The sequence below is a fragment of the Hyla sarda genome, chromosome 6, assembly GCF_029499605.1.
Source record: "Hyla sarda isolate aHylSar1 chromosome 6, aHylSar1.hap1, whole genome shotgun sequence".
NCBI lineage: Eukaryota > Metazoa > Chordata > Amphibia > Anura > Hylidae > Hyla > Hyla sarda.
This window is the reverse complement of record NC_079194.1, coordinates 176585230-176602127: the sequence shown is the minus strand read 5'-3', so window position 1 is coordinate 176602127 and position 16898 is coordinate 176585230. Positions and strand designations below refer to the sequence as shown.

Genomic DNA, 16898 nt, shown 5'->3' with positions numbered 1-16898 from the left:
CGTGGCCACTGCATAGAATGAGTGACATCATTGTGCATGACCCAAAAGTAGTGATGCCTCCGCCCTCTAGTGGCTGCAGAAAGAAGCTGCCTGCAGCCTAAAAGAATGAGCAGAGGACAACATTGGGTGCAGGGGAGCAGGAAAGTTGACTTTTTTTTTTATCTTCACAAAGGTACTACCTGCAGGGAGGAAGCACACTACCTTAAGGGGGTCCTACTTGTAGGGGGAAATCTACTTACAGGGGGTCCTACATATAGAGGGGCAAACTACCTTCAGGGGGGTCCTACATCCAGGGGGACACTTATCCTCAAGTGAGCCATACCTAACCCCTACCCACAGGCAGCAGACTACCTATAGGGGGTCCTAACTAGAGATGGCAAACTACCTTCAGAGGAGTTCTACCTACAGGCACACTCCTTCAAGGGGGGGGGGGGGGGAGTCTGCCTAAACGGGGGCAACTTCTCACAGGCGGGGGTGGAGGGAGTTTACCTAAATGGAAAAACTACGTACAGGGGGCAAACTACCTACCAGGGAGAAATTTACCTACAGGAGGGGTCCTAGTTAGAATGGGCAAACTGCCTTAAGGGGGTCCTACCTACAGGGAGGAAAATTACCTTCAGGAATAACCGGAGGAAAAAAGACCCTTGTAGAATGGCGCTGCGGACTCCCAGGTAAGGATGCAAGTAGACCAGGTAATGGTATAAAGGTTCTCAGCAGAACCATCTATTGATACAAGAAAATAAAAAAACAGCTGATGACGCTTTTGGGAGGAGCCCTCCCTTCCTCAGATCAGAATGCATGGTGGTTGACAATAATCCACATAAATAATGGAGAAAAGGGTGCCAAAATACAAAAAGGGGGTTTGGCTAATGACATCATAGCATACATAAACATCAGGGCAGTAAAATACAATAGTTTTAACACAATTATGGGACAAAATATAAAATCATCATTACAAAACACGTGTACAGTGGAGCAGTATGAAAATATTTATAGTAGTTGGCTGAGCGCAGGACCAGAAGTGCTCACCCGCTTGTTTACTACAGTGGCAGGGACTTGGGATGTGTCTCAGCACCCAGTTGCCAGGGACACGTTGCTTTGCGCGGCGGTCACGTGTCCGCGCAGTAGCCAATCGTGTAGGACCTGGACTGCACTGTTGTAAACAATGCACACCGTGCGCGGAGTTTGTTGCAGCTGTCACTGCAGTGAGAGCGCTATGTGCCGCTATGCCACCACTGTATAGGTTTGTGGTGACCCACGGTGTATGGCGGGACCATGGAGTGTAGCAGTGTAGGTGGTGGGGCCAGATGGTATTAATCCCTGGGGCGAGATGTTGTTAACCCCTAGTGTTCGGGATGCCAGGATGTGGTTGTATGGTGTAGGACACCGCCGACAATCAACCCAGAAACGGCATATATTAAATGAGAGTCCAAAGCAGGTTTTGATGCAACTGGAACTTTACTGAAGAAGGCAATATAACATTTCTTACATCTGTACTGGACTGAACTTGTACAGGACTTGTGCTTGCTTTAGTGTCCAGGAAGCCCTTTATATATCAGGGGGCTGGAATAAAGCCCATTGGTAGCTGGTTGCCTGTGGTTACCTGTGCCTCTGGAACTCTGGGTATCAGGTGGTCACATATCACATGACCATGTCACATGACCTAAGGAAGGTCCTATACAGTTTAAACATCCTAATAACCTCTGCACATAGCTTATATTCACTGTACAATACCAATTATAAACATACAGAATTAATGTACAATAGTAATCATAATAATGACCTAGGGCAGTGATGGCGAACCTATGGCACGCGTGCCACAGGTGACACACCGAGCCCCCTCTGTGGGCACGCGGCCATAGGTCGCCATGGATGCCTTTCAGGGCACACCGGTTGGCCGGCCATCTGTCTTGGCGGAATGTCTAAAAATGCATACATTTTTTTTAACTTGCGGCTCCGCCCGCTCTATCCCGGGTATCCCCCCTTCCTCTGGCCACTCTATCCCCCCAGTCCTCCGGCCGCTCTATCCCCTCCGGCCGCTCTATCCCCCCAGTCCTCCGGCCGCTCTATCCCCTCCGGCCGCTCTATCCCCTCCAGCTGCTCTATCCCCCCAGTCCTCTGGCCGCTCTATCCACCCTTCCTCCGGGCCCCTCCTCCCCCCTTCCCCGGCCGTGCACACTGCTGCGCTAACGACAGGCGCAGGGGCTGCCCCGCAGCTGCGCACATCTGCTTCCACCTCCTGGGATGATCCTGGCCGCAACTCCTGGCACCGGGTGTCCATTTCTCGGCGTGAGGAAGAAGTGGGCGATGGTGCAAAGTTTGCAGCAGATAGGAGTGGACGCGCCCGGCCTCTGACCCCAACATGGCTGCCTCAGGTGAGAAAAGTGCACAGACTGGGGGTAAGGTGACCGAGGACAGGAGAGGGGTGGAATGTATGTATGATGTGTGTAATATGTATGGTGTGTATTATGTATGTATGGTGTGTGTATTATGTATGTATTATGGATGTATGATGTATTTATGTATGATGTGTGCATGTGTATATTATGTATGTATATGTATGATGTTTCTATTTATGCATTATGTATAAATATATATATATATATACATAATGCATAGAAACAAACATCATACATATATAATACATACATAATATATACATATGCACATCATACATAAATACATCATACATACACACATCCTACATACATAACATACAGTACATATATATATATATATATATATTTTTTTTTTTTTTATATATATGTATATATATATATGTATGTGTATGTGTATATGTATATATGTATGTAGGATGTATGTATTATATATGTATGATGTATGCATGTATTATATATGTATGACACACAGCACCCCGCAAACACACAGCACCCCTCACACACAGCACCCCTCACACACATCAGTATTCTGATTTAATTGCTGTGCTGGCACTTTGAGGGGAAAAAAGTTTGCATGCATTACGGTTTGGTTCGCCATCACTGACCTAGGGGGATCCTGCAGGAGAGCCCTGTGGACTTGAGGGACTCTACCTGAGGGGACTTTAGGAACTGTACAGAACAGTGTTCTGTACCGGGACATGACAGGTTAGTGAACAGTGAACTATGTGCTGATGTATAGAAAGCAGTTGTACCACCACTATATAGGTCAGTGTTTAGTGGTTAGGATACTATGTAAGTTGGTACACTTAGTATAGGCGTTTGTCTGTTAAGAGGTAAGTGTTTAAGGGATAACATAAAGATAGGTATGTGTATAATAGGATACATGGGGCAAAATAAATAAAAAATAAAACTGTGCATGGTATATCAATATAGGGGGGTGAGCATATCTCATACTATATATATATGTGTGTTCCCCAGGCATGATATCATAAGGTCGCATTGGCATCATATATAACCATGTTGTGCTACCGGCATATAAAACAACAGCAAATACAGGTATCTAGAAAAGAGAAAATCCTAAGGGGTACAGTAGTACAGACATGGACCACTATAAGGTGCAATGAGAAAATAAATTAATAGTCTGGTGTGGCCAGATGGAACAAATGAATCACATTAATCACTGTAGCATCAATAGCTGGTGTTAAGAAGTATATAAAAAAAAGGTTACTAGAAGAGATATTAATGAGAAAAAAGCAGAGACACAAGGTAAAACGAGATAAACTGGTCCACAGATATGCCACCATATATATACCGTGCTAATAAATAGATAAATAAATAATTAAAATAAAAGGGTCCACAGAAATGTCCCCATGTTAAAACCGTACTAATAGAAAGATAAATAAATAGTTAATAAATCAATAAATAAACAAATAAATACGGAAACTGGGAGGATTAGTAGAGAAAGCCAGAGGATCACAGGGAACACTCTATAAGGTCATTCAGGCCTGAGGGGACCAAAGTCTGTAATTTATAGATCCAATAGTTTTCACGTTTACGGAGAGTGTTAAATCGCTGAGGGTTGTCTTTTGGTATACTTTCATTTGGGGTCACAGTAATACAGTTAAAATCCTGATTGTGATGTTGGGTCAGGTGCCTTGAGACACTATGCAGTAGAAAGCCATTCTCTGTGTTATTTCTGTGTTTAGTGACTCTCTCTTGAAGGCACCTGATAGTTCTACCCACATATTGGATCCCACAAGCACAATCAAGAAGATAGACTACATATTGCGTAGAGCAGTTGAGGAGAGTCTTCATTTGAAATGTTTCTCCAGTACTTCTGGAGACAAAGGATTTGGCACGATGGTTAATATTGGAACAGCATCTGCAACGAGCATGCCCACATTTAGAGGCTCCAGTAACAGATAAGAATGTACCAGTGGAGCGGGTTTTGGTGTTAAAGTGTACCCGTATAGAGTGTATACTTTTTAAATATATCACTCAGTACCTAATCCTGACCATGTACATCTGATTTTTGTGTCTAGCACCTTTATTTTTTATTACACTTTTAATTTAGCTCACTAGTCTGAATTCCTCTCAAAGGGAGGGGGCGTGGCCTCACTGTGCAGGTCTCCGCCCCCTCCCTCAGTATGCTGTCTGCTCACATCTCCCCTAGCATTAGCAAAACTACAACTCCCAGCTTGTCCTCACTGACAGTAGCGGGACACAAAATGACAATAGGAGGATTTTTCCTCCAGCTGTGAGCCCTGCGCTCACAGCTGTCAATCAAGGAAGTGGGTCCATGATGCATGGACACAGCAGGACTAGTATGTGTCCAAACAGGCAGGGGGGGGGGGCAGTTGTTTGATAGGCTTTTTCAGTATCAAATACTGAAAATTTTCTAATGAAAGCAATTGCAAAACCTGTTGGTATTGCATGCTTTACAACATATACAAAGTTTTTGTATCTGACAGTGGCCATTTAAGTCTGCTGGGTGCTATGATATTAGGGAGTGTTCTTGCTCTCCTAAAGGTAATTCCAGGTCTAGCAGGGAGAAAGTCCTGCAAAAATGGGTCACTTAAAAGAATAGGCCAGTATTTCTGTAGAGTATCCTTGATGTTGTGTTCCCGGGTATATGTGGTGATAAAATTGGTGGTCCAGCTTTGATCAGTATTGTTAGTATTTTTCTTAATCAGACAATCTTCCTGGGATAGGGCGCTAGCTCTCTTGAATGAAGCCTCCACAATGGTTCTAGGATATTTTTTGGTCTTAAAGCGCGCTTTCAAAATATTACTCTGGGTTTTGAAGTCGTGGTCAGAGGTGCAGTTATGCCTAATGTGCTTTAACAGCCTGTAAGGGACATTGGTAAGGGACTTTTTTTTTTTTTTTTTTTAAAGTCTTAGTATTCAATTTACCTAGGCAATTGTGGAAGACTATTATATCCAGGAACTCAGCATTATCCTTGTAAACATGCTGTGTAAACTGAAGACCCCATGTATTATTGTTAAGAGAAGATAAAAATTCATCAAGTAAAAACAGAGAGCCCTTCCAAATAAAAAATAAATCATTAATAAAATGCTTATAATATAAACAGTATTGGAAGAGATGATGTGGGTAGATGGTAGATTTCTCAAACAGGCCCACAAAGAGGTTTGCTACCCGAAACCCCATTGCAGTGCCTGTGTGCTGCGCATAAATATTCTGAAATTGAAAATAATTGTGAGTGAAAATTAAACACAAACCTTTCAGAATACAATTACACTGGACATCAGGTACATACTGATCATTATTTACAAAATGAGCTACAGCATTGATACTAACAGTTTCAACCTTTTTCTTGATGTCAACAATTTTATTAGAAAACTCACTATTAAAAGACATTTTAACATTTACAAGTACAGTTGGGGCCCCCCAATCTAAATTTATCCACACTGACCTTAAACCAAAATCAGGATTTTACCCCCTCCACTCCAGGGGAAATTTCCTTGAAGCTTTTTTTAGCCTGGTATCCCAGGACCTGGTGAACTGACTAAGAACAGTCCTTCCTATACAAACAATCTATCACATCAAGAACAGCGGAGCCTTAAATCATTAGCAAACAAAAGAGATATAGTTACCGTATATACTCGAGTATAAGCCGACCCGAATATAAGCCGAGGCCCCTAATTTCACCCCAAAAATCCAGGAAAAGTTATTGACTCGAGTATAAGCCTAGGGTGGGAAATACATCGTCCCCTCGTCATCATCCAGACTCCCGTCATTAACACCCTCATCATCATCACCCTGTCATCATCCCCCCTTCATCATCATTACCCTGTCATCATCCCCCCCTTCATCATTACCCTGTCATCATCCCCCCCTTCATCATTACCCTGTCATCATCCCACACCACCCCCTTCATCATCACCGCTTGTCAATGTCTGATTTAACAGTGGTCTTCAACCTGTGGACCTCCAGACGTTCCAAAACTACAACTCCCAGCATGCCCGGACAGCCATCGGCTGTCCGGGCATGCTGGGAGTTGTATTTTTGAAACATCTGGAGGACCACAGGTTGAAGACCACTGCCCGGGCCTTCGTCGTCATCCAGACCCCCCCTCCCCCCTTTAGTTTTGTACTCACCTCCGCTCGGCGGGACATTAGGGTGAGCTGGTCTGGGCCATCTGTGCTGCAGGGACCGTCCGGTGGGGAGGGATAGTCTTTCCGGGCTGTCCATCTTCACCGGGGGTGCCTCTTCTCCGCGCTTCGGGCCGGGCCCCGGAATAATGGCGTTGCCTTGACGACGACGCACAGGGACGTTCATGAGCAACGTCACTGTGCGTCGTCGTCAAGGCAACGCCATTATTCCGGGGCCGGGCCCGAAACGCGGAGAAGAGGCATCCCCGGTGAAGATGGACAGCCCGGAACGACTATGCCTCCCCTCCGGACGGTCCCTGCAGCACAGATGGCCCGGACCAGCTCACCCTAACGTCCCGCCGAGCGGAGGTGAGTACAAAACTAAAGGGGGAGGGGGGCTGGATGATGACGAAGGCCCGGGCAGTGGTCTTCAATCTGCGGACCTCCAGATGTTTCAAAACTACAACTCCCTGGATGCCCGGACAGCCGACGGCTGTCTGGGCTTGCTGGGAGTTGTAGTTTTGAAACATCTGGAGGTCCGCAGGTTGAAGACCACTGAGGGCGGAGAGTTCACTCGAGTATAAGCCGAGGGGGGTGTTTTCAGCACGAAAAATAGTGCTGAAAAACTCGGCTTATACTCGAGTATATACGGTATCCGACCAGCAGATAAGGGCGGTGCCATAGTTATTTTAATTACCAATGATTACATCACAGAAGCAAATAGGTTGCTCTTTGATTCAAAATACTACAATATCCTGCCATCTGACCCTACCAAGAAATACGCTAAGAACAAAAAGATTTAGTCAACTAAGTATTCTCAACAAGTCTGAAAGAGATTTTATACTCATTAATGAATCGGCCCTTCCAATATTTTATTACTTGCTGAAGGTACATATAAATAGTACGAATCCCCCCCCGGGCGCCCCATAGTATCTGGGATCAACTCTGTATCTTCAAACCTATCACATTACCTGGATCTTTTATTGCACAAGTATGTTTTTAATCTGGATTCATATCTTAAAGATACTACTGATTTTATATCATCTATTTTAAATGTGGATTGGAAGGATGAGTATTTTTTTGTAACCATGGACATTACATCCCTTTACACCGTAATTGATCATGAACTAGGTATCAATGCTGTAGCTAATTTTGTAAATAATGATCCAGATATACCTGATGTCCAGTGTAATTTTATTCTGAAAGGTTTGTGCTTTATTTTAACCCACAATTATTTTCAATTTCAGAATAATATTTATGCGCAGCACACAGGCACTGCAATGGGGTCGTGGGTAGCACCGAGTTTTGCATACCTCTTTGTGGGCCTGTTTGAGAAATCTACCATCTACCCACATCATCTCTCCCAATACTGTGTATATTATAAACGTTTTATTGAAGATATATTTTATTTGGAAGGGCTCTCTGGTTTTACTTGATGAATTTTTATCTTCTATTTACAATAATACTTGAGGTCTTCAGTTTACACAGCATGTTTACAAGGATAATGCTGAGTTCCTGGATGTAATTGTCTTCCACAATTGCCTAGGTAAATTGAATACTAAGACTTAAAAAAAAGTCAATAGCAATAGCTATCTTTATTTTAAAAGTTCACATTATAAAAAGTGGCACACCAATGTCCCTTACGGACAGTTTAAGTGCATTAGGCGTATCTGCACCTCTGGCCACGACTTCAATATTTTGAAAGCGCGCTTTAAGGCCAAAAAATATCCTAGAACCATTGTGGAGGCTTCATTCAAGAGAGCTAGCGCCCTATCCTAGGAAGATTGTCTGATTAAGAGAAATCAAATGTACAACAAAAATAGAGAAACATAGCCGCACATCCACCATTTGTATTTTGATCAACTTGCTTCTCAACATAATTTCAAAAACTAACAGGTTGTTAGTATACATTGTGATCAAAAAGTACAAGCCCACTCGCCATGTCAAGGCCACCTAGTCAGAGTGGGTCCCTAACCTGACACCGGCGTAGCACCGGGTGGCGACCACTGCCTCCGAGACACCAAGCCCACCAGAGGAATGACCCAGTGGCCAGGCAGCCCAACTGCTGTCCGACCAAGCCCCTGGCTCTGGGCCACCCCACCCCACAGACAAAGCAAGAAACAATGGCCGCCACAGAGAACCACACCAGTGTGAAACCTACCATGTGCTCCCTGCCAGAGGGCTGGGAGAATGCTAGGAGGAATCCCTTATGCAGTCTCCTGCTAATTAAAAACACCTGGGCCGAATGGGTGGAGTGGAGTGCTGGCCATGAAAGGAAGACTGCATAAGGGTTTCCTCCTCACATTTTTCCAGCCCTCTAGTTGGGAGCACATGGTAAGTGTTCACACTGGTGGGGTTCTCTGTGGCGGCCATTGTTTCTGTGATGCTTTGTCTGTTCTGTGGGGTGGTGCGGCCCAAAGCCAGGGGCTTGGTCGGGCAGCAGTGGGGCTGCCTGGCCACTGGGTCGTTTCCACTGGTCTGTGGGGTGGTGCGGCCCAAAGCCAGGGACTTGGTCAGGCAGTGGGGCTGCCTGGCCCCTGTGTCATTCCCCCTGTGGGCATGGTGTCTTGGAGGCAGTGGTAGCCACTCGGCACTATGCCAGTGTTAGGTTAGGGACCCACTCTGACTAGGTGGCCTTGACATGGTGAGTGGGCTTGTACTTTTTAATCAAAATGCATACAAACAACCTGTTAGTTTTTGAAATTATGCTGAGATGTTTCTCTATTTGTGCTGATTAAGAGAAATACTGACAATACTGATCAACGGTGGACCACCAACTTTATCACCACATATACCCGGGAACACAGGCACATCAAGGATACTCACTACAGAAATACTGGCCTGTTCTTTTAAGTGACCCATTTTTGCGGGACTCTCTCCCCTCTAGACCTGGAAATACCTTTAGTAGGGTAAGAACACTCCGTAATATCATAGCACCCAGCCGACTTGCCACCAAAACCCTCTCCACTGGTACATTCCTATCTGTTACTGGAGCCTCTAAATGTGGGCATGCTCATTGCAGATACTGTTCCAATATTAACCATAGTGCCAAATCCTTTGTCTCCAGAAGTACTGGAGAAACATTTCAAATGAAGACTCTCCTCAACTGCTCTACGCAATATGTAGTCTATCTTCTTGATTGTGCTTGTGGGATCTTATATGTGGGTAGAACTATCAGGTGCCTTCAAGAGAGAGTCACTAAATACAGAAATAACACAGAGAATGGCTTTCTACTGCATAGTGTCTCAAGGCACCTGACCCAACATCACAATCAGGATTTTAACTGTATTACTGTGACCCCAAATGAAACTATACCAAAAGACAACCCTCAGCGATTTAACACTCTCCGTAAACGTGAAAACTATTGGATCTATAAATTACAGACTTTGGTCCCCTCAGGCCTGAATGACCTTATATAGTGTTCCCTGTGATCCTCTAGCATTCAAAAGTGACCCAAACATCAGCCAGGAAGCATAGGAACTGAGAAGTGGTCTGTGGTCACCACCTGCTGAACCACTCCTTTATTGGGGGTGTCTTGCTAATTGCCTATAATTTCCACCTGTTGTCTGTTCCATTTGCACAACAGCATGTGAAATTGATTGTCAATCAGTGTTGCTTCCTGAGTGGACAGTGTGATTTCACAGAAGTGTGATTGACTTGGAGTTACATTGAGTTGTCTAAGTGTTCCCTTTATTTTTTGAGCAGTGTACAAATATATCTATAAATGAAAACCTGATCCAGAGTGCGTTGAACCTTAGACTAGACCAAATATTCACCTTCTAACAAGACAATTGGGAGATTTATCAAAACTTGTTCAGAGGAAAAGTTGCCCAATGTAGCGAATCAGCTCGCTTCTGATTGGTTGCTATGGGCAACTGGTAAACTTTTCCTCTGCAGAGGGTTTTATAAATCTCCCCCTATGACCCTAAGCACACATCCAAGACAACACAGTGGTGGCTTATAGGGGTACTCCGGTGGAATATTATTGTAATTATTTTTTTTATTAACTGGTGCCAGAAAGCAAAACAGATTTGTAAATTACTTCTATTTAAAAATCTTAATCCTTCCAGTACTTATCAGCTGCTGTATGCTACAGAGAAATTTCTTTTCTTTGTGCTTTTCTCAGTGCTCTCTGTTGACACCTCTGTCCATATCAGGAACTGTCCAGAGCAGGATAGGTTTGCTATGGGGATTTGCTCCTGGTTGGCTTTTATGTCAGCAAAAATTAGCACCATTAAAAAAAAAAAAAGTGAAAGAGCCTGAAAACTTTACAAACGCACTTTATATGTACCAAAGGGCATATATGGCCTCCTGGCCATGCAAGGGTACGCCAGTAGGATAAATGGCACATGGTATGGTAACTTTTGAATAATTTTCAGAAAGGCAGATGAATGTCGATACCAGTGGAGTCAAGCTTTTACTATTACTGACAGCAGCAGAATGCCTACTAAGGCCAAGTTCACACTGCGGAATGTCCGCACGCAAAATCTTCATGCTGACATTCTGGAGACTGCGGGTGCTAGGGTCACACAGGAATGTGCCATCTCAAAGACGTGCACAGCGCAGCAGAATCCAGTTGAATTGTACGGGACTCAGCTGCAGCGAAATTTCTGTCCAGATTTCAAATGCGGAATTCCGCATGAAAATACTAAGGTGTGAACACAGACTTAAATGGGAGATGTTCATCTGCAAGCTTTTGGAGCAATAATCTTTACATTCAGCCAATCATTAGTCCATGTAAAAGGACCTTTACTTGTTCGCACTAATACAATCTAACCATGTGTGCATTTCTTCCCTAGAAGTCTTTTAGTCTGAACAACTTTCAGAGAATTGTGCATGGTTTAAAATCCTCCACATGAAACTGCTTCTGATTTTATTTTGGCTGATGCAACAGCCTGAAAATGTTGGCAGAAAGCATATGAGGACAGAATTGTTTTATGTGTCACCAGATGTGGTATTTCTTAAAGGGAACCTGTCAGGTGCTTTATGCTGCTCCAAAAACAGCTAACACTGACCCCCAATTATTACCCGGTAACGACTGCCACATGGATACCAGAAAGAGTGGATACCAACAGGCCCGAAGCGTCAAAATTGGCGTTTCTGGGCCTAGGCGGTAATAGGCTGTTGTGATTTAGGCGGGGTAGGGCCAGTAATAATGGTCCTTGCCCACCCTGGTAATGTCAGGTTGGTTGTTATCTGGCTAAGAATGAAAATATGAGGAACCACACACATTTTTTATTTATTTATTTTAAAAAACACGCATGTGGTTCTCCTTATTTTCACTCTTGTGCTCCTGGGCCAAGAAATATGGGTTAGAACAGTTCTTCCTAAGCCAGGCTGTGCCGGATTCTTATCGCCAAATTTCTCTTCTCAATGTACATATAAAAATCCTGGCTAAAATCCTGGCTAATCAGCTTAAGGGGGTCATTGCTTCTGTTGTTCATCCTGACCAGACTGGATTCATGCCGGGCAGGGCTACAGATATTAATGTGAAGCGGCTTCAGCTCAATGTTGTTGCATCGGAGGGGTATGTATCTCCTGGTTATGTTAATAGACTTGATATCTACAAGGCTTTCGACTCTGTGGAATGGCAGCATGTCTGGTACCTGTTGGGTGTTCTCGGGTATGGACCTAAATTGAGAGCTCGGGTAAAGTTGCTGTATTATAGTCCTAGGTCTCCTTCCAATGGTCTCCAGGTGGTTGATAAGTTCCGGTATTTGGGTGTGGAGGCCTCTGCATGTTTGAGTGATTTTTTTGGCCCTCAATTTTCAGCCTGTTGTGTCTTCAACCGCTGACCTCTACAGGTGTGGTCTTCCTTGCCCTTATCGTTGGCACGGATAGTAAATATCTTTAAGATGATCTATCTCCCTAAATTTCTGTATGTATTTCACCTTTCACCAGTGCTTCCCCCCCCCCCCCCAACATTTTACTTCTTCTACTGGCAGGACAAGCCTCCGAGATCGGGTCAGGCTGCACTCCAGGTGCCGAAGCAGTGGCGCAGCTTTTGCGGCTTCGAATATATACAATTATTTTCTCAGCTGTGTACATGGCCTGGTGGATCTGGATCTCTCCAATGTGACTACGGCTCTGGCTGGTGCCATCATGGGTTCGTATGAGACATTAACCAATGTACAGTATAGGTATACTCCTTCTTCCTCCTTGTTGACTCCTATTAAAACAGTGACAGTGGTTTGGTCGGTGGTTTCTGGGTGCTTCCCACAACCAGCAATTTCTCCTAGAGCACCTCTGTGGGGGAACCCTCATCTGGAACACCTGCAGGAGTTGGAGGGGTGGCTGGGATTTGGAGTACCCATGGGGTCAAATTTGCTATGCATTTGTTTGGAGAGATTAATTCTTTCCCATCCTTTGTGGATATCCGTAACCATTATAATGTCCCGCTGAGTGCCCATTACCGGTATCTCCAGCATAGACATGTGGTTCATGCGCAATTTGGCTCCTTGGATGTAGCCACCAACCTCTCCAAGCCGTTGACACAGGTGTATGCCTTGCTTCAGTCTTTGGGTCCTGATCCATGTGCCTTGTAGTGGGTGGAGGATGTGCCTGAGCTTTCGGAGGAGCAGTGGAAAGAGCTTGTATTGACGTACAGTATTATGCCACTGTGGTTAGTGCCCAAGATATGCTTATTCAGTCACGTTTTATTCTCTGGCTTTATTACACCCCTGTTAAACTCTTTCGTATTGGTGTTTCCCCTACGGATGTGTTTTTGCTGTATGATTGATAGAGGGTCGTTCATGCATGCGGTGTGGAGTTGTCCTTGTGTTGTTCCCTTTTGGAGAGTAGTGATGCAATTTCTGGTGAATTATTTCAATTTGTGTTAAACCCTGAGGCTTGTTTTTGGGGCTGATTAATGGTTTAGAGTCAGGTTCCCATAGGCATATTCTCATCCCATTTCTCAGCCTTTGGCTGTCTGGGAATGATGGAGGTTGTAGTTTAGCAAACAGGAGGCTCCCTGTTTGGGAAGACATTGCCAGAAACGGTCTGTTTACATTATGCAAAATGCATAATAAGGACAGAGCCATACTTATCACCCTGGCTCTGGGCTGTAGCTCTGCCTCTAAAGATGTCCTCACTAGGGGTGGGGCTTCACCGCATTAGGTCGGACAGGAGCCAGGTTAATAAATGATCACCTGGTGACTGTATACAGTATATGCGGTACACACAAAGAATTAACCAGAGCTGCTCAGCAACACAAATTAACTCTTTGCTTGGTGGGCTGGGGCATAGTGTTTAACTCACTCCTTACCTCCTTACATTTTGTGTTCCACGCGCTCTGCATCCATTCATGGAGTGTTACCCTGAAGGTAGTGAAAAACTGCCTTATGGTCTATTTATACGTAGAGTATCCTGCGCAGACTTGGTGCGCAGGATTTGTAACTGCAAATTAGAAGCTGCGTTCAGTCATTTAGATTATATTGAGATTGCATTAAATCCTGCGCATCAAATCTGCGCAGGATACTGTACGTGTGAACGTACCCTCAGGGTACAAAATTGGCTGTTTCCACACATCAACAAAAATAAGAAAGCCAGAAAAACAAGTCAGAAAAACTGCTACAACACAGGAAAAAGCCGTGGCGGTTTTATATGGCGTTTTATTGCTGGTGGCAAAAGTTGCAGAGGAAAAGTTTCCCAGTTGCCCATAGCAACCAATCACATTGAGGGAGATTTATCAACACCAGTGTAAAGGAAAAGTGGCCCAGTTTCCCATAGCAATCAATCAGATTGCTTCTTTAATTTTGCAGAGGCCTTGTTTAAAATGAAAGAAGCAATCTGAATTGTTGCTATGGGCAACTCAGCAACTTTTCCTCTTTAAAGGCTTTGATAAATCTCCCCCATTGCTTTTTTCATTTTTATAATGGCTTCTGAGAAATGAAATAAGTGATCTGACTGGTTGCTATGGGCAACTGGTAAACTTTTCCTCTGCTCAGGTTTTGATAAATCTCCCCCTATAAGTAAACAGTAGAAAATAAATATATCCTTTTATAACATATAAAGTCAGTAGATTGCAGTTTAAACTTTACCCAGTTACTTGCATAGACAGTGAACAATGCAGTATAGATACAGAAGAAAAGACTTCACCAATACAAAGCATCACCACAGTGGGTGTTTTTTTATTTTTATTTTGTTGGGTACCAAAAAATATAATGTGGTGTCCCGGTACCGTATAGTATACCGTACCTTATATGGTGGTCCCCAAAGCCAGAGTTACTTCGTTCCAGTAGGATCCTCCTGGTGGGATAGCCCCTAGTCACCTTTTCCTTCTTTAATTTTGTGATGTTGGTATGTATATTTAATTGTATATTTAATTGTGTATATAGTGTCGCAGGACCTTAAGTCATGTGACTAATGTTAATTCTATTAAGGTATGTTAAAGGACCTTCCTAGGTCACGTGTGTGGTCAGATGTCTAGACCATAATTCCTTGTGTAAAGTGATTGACAGATGGTATGGACCAATGAACTCAAGGCCAGCCCCTGCCCATACAAGGGAGCTGCCAGCCAGTCCTCACTCTCTTGGGTTCCAGAACTAGCAGAGAAATCCGTGCAACTTTCAAAGACAAGACCAGGCCAAAGCCTGATAATGCTGCAACTTACCAAATCGTGACTTACAATACAACTCCCCGCTAAAGTCTGCATGACTGCTGGACCTAAACTCAATCCCCCAAATCCAGCGGAACAGCGCATATAAATCTCCTGAGCTTAAAACTCACAAGGTCCCAACCAACTGTCAAGCTCCTAATAGACTCTTCTTGTATAAAGACTGTTCCTGTTTAACTGTGCATAAAACCTGCAGTAAAAGTTCCGACAGTTTTCTGAAACCTCCGGTTGTGGACAATAATTTATTATTCCTCCCTATCGCTCTTGGGACGGGTCGCAATAGGACAAGCATGTACAGAGGAGCCCTCACCCTGGCGTCACAACAGTTAAGGGTTAAACCAGCACCCTTTCATCACTGCACAGCTACACCCCATATACCCTATACCCCCACAAGCTTACCACAATAAAAACAATCATAATAATTATAATAAATGATGCATGCAGTAGGGATAGAAAAAAGAAGAAAAGTTGATCCCTGTGAAGGATTGAGGTGCCTTATTAAAATGTAACTTTTAATAGTTATACGCTTAAAAATCTTAACCAAATAATAGTGCTCTAATAGTGCAACCAAAAAAAGAAAAAAACGCTAGAGAGCTAGTTGACTAGCGTATGGCGCTCATATATCAGCCTCGTGTCACTACAAAGGCTAATTAATACTTGTCAAACTGCTTCTTAGTACTTGTCAACATGTCACCATATCAACACTATTACTGAACGAACAGAATAATTGTATTTAAAATAACTGTTATAGAGTCCCTTGTCCCAACGCGTTTCCATGGGTGGAACTGATAAGTAAATTTGTTCCCACCACTTCATCAGGGGACTAGAAATCAACTTATTGTGTTCATATATATCCAAGTAATAGAATGGAGAGCAGATACATTGTACTCCAAATGATATGCAAAAAAAGAAAAATGGACTATCACTGCCCGTGTCTCTCTAGAAGCTTAAGGCGATCAGTAATCCACCATTCATTGCCCTCAGGGTCCTGGGCGCAACCTAGAATAAACATAAAATTCTCCCTTAGCAACATATTGTAACTCACCAGGGATCGTGCCTGACGGATATAGTGCTTGTACTCACGATTAAGTGTGGATACTGGGCTAATTTGAGAGACCACCGGGTGCTGTAAAGGCAATATGCCCAAGTTAGATAACTATAAAGACGCCATAGGTGTATAGTAAGGAGACCATAATATGGTTACAGACGCACTTACAGTTTGTTGATGGAGATGCACGCATAAAACGCTGCAATGGCAGCGAGTGCCGGAGCGGTGTCCGGAGCTGGTGCGTGTATGGTGAACACGCCGGCGTCTACCTGAAGCCTGCGCGCACCTTATATACGTCAGCGGAGGGCGCTCCCCATGACGCCGTCAATAGGGGCGCTGCCTCCCTGTCAATCATTAGAACTCCGTTCCTACGATTGGAACATGTTCAGACGTCAGGTGCGGTAGGTATCAGAGGTACGTTAAGTAGAATAAATTGTTATACTAGCAACAATCCTGACTTAGGTTAACCATTAGACTAGTAACTATGGGCAAACTTTTCTCCGCAAAAGCATATGTCGGGTAGATAGTACATACATATGAAAAACCATCTCCTTCTCAAACAGAACTCAAGTGCCAGCTTTTATGTAGTATAGCTACCACTAATTCCTTTTATTTTATTTATAGAACGGAATATGTCTTATATCTAGATCTTATATTTGTTCTTTTGTTTATAGAGCATTTAACTAACGGAAATCTTGGTATGATACCCAATTGTTAGTGTATAA

At 43.8% G+C, this 16898-nt stretch overlaps 1 protein-coding gene across 1 annotated transcript in view; it reads left to right on the top strand.

The window, feature by feature from the left end:
* Window positions 1–2237: 2237 nt before the first annotated feature.
* CHST4 (carbohydrate sulfotransferase 4) overlaps window positions 2238–16898 on the top strand; it is an 88427-nt gene continuing 73766 nt past the window's right edge. The window contains exon 1 of the mRNA XM_056528146.1: window positions 2238–2375. The gene's annotated coding sequence lies outside the window, so the exon portion shown is untranslated. The remainder of the gene's footprint in view (window positions 2376–16898) is intronic.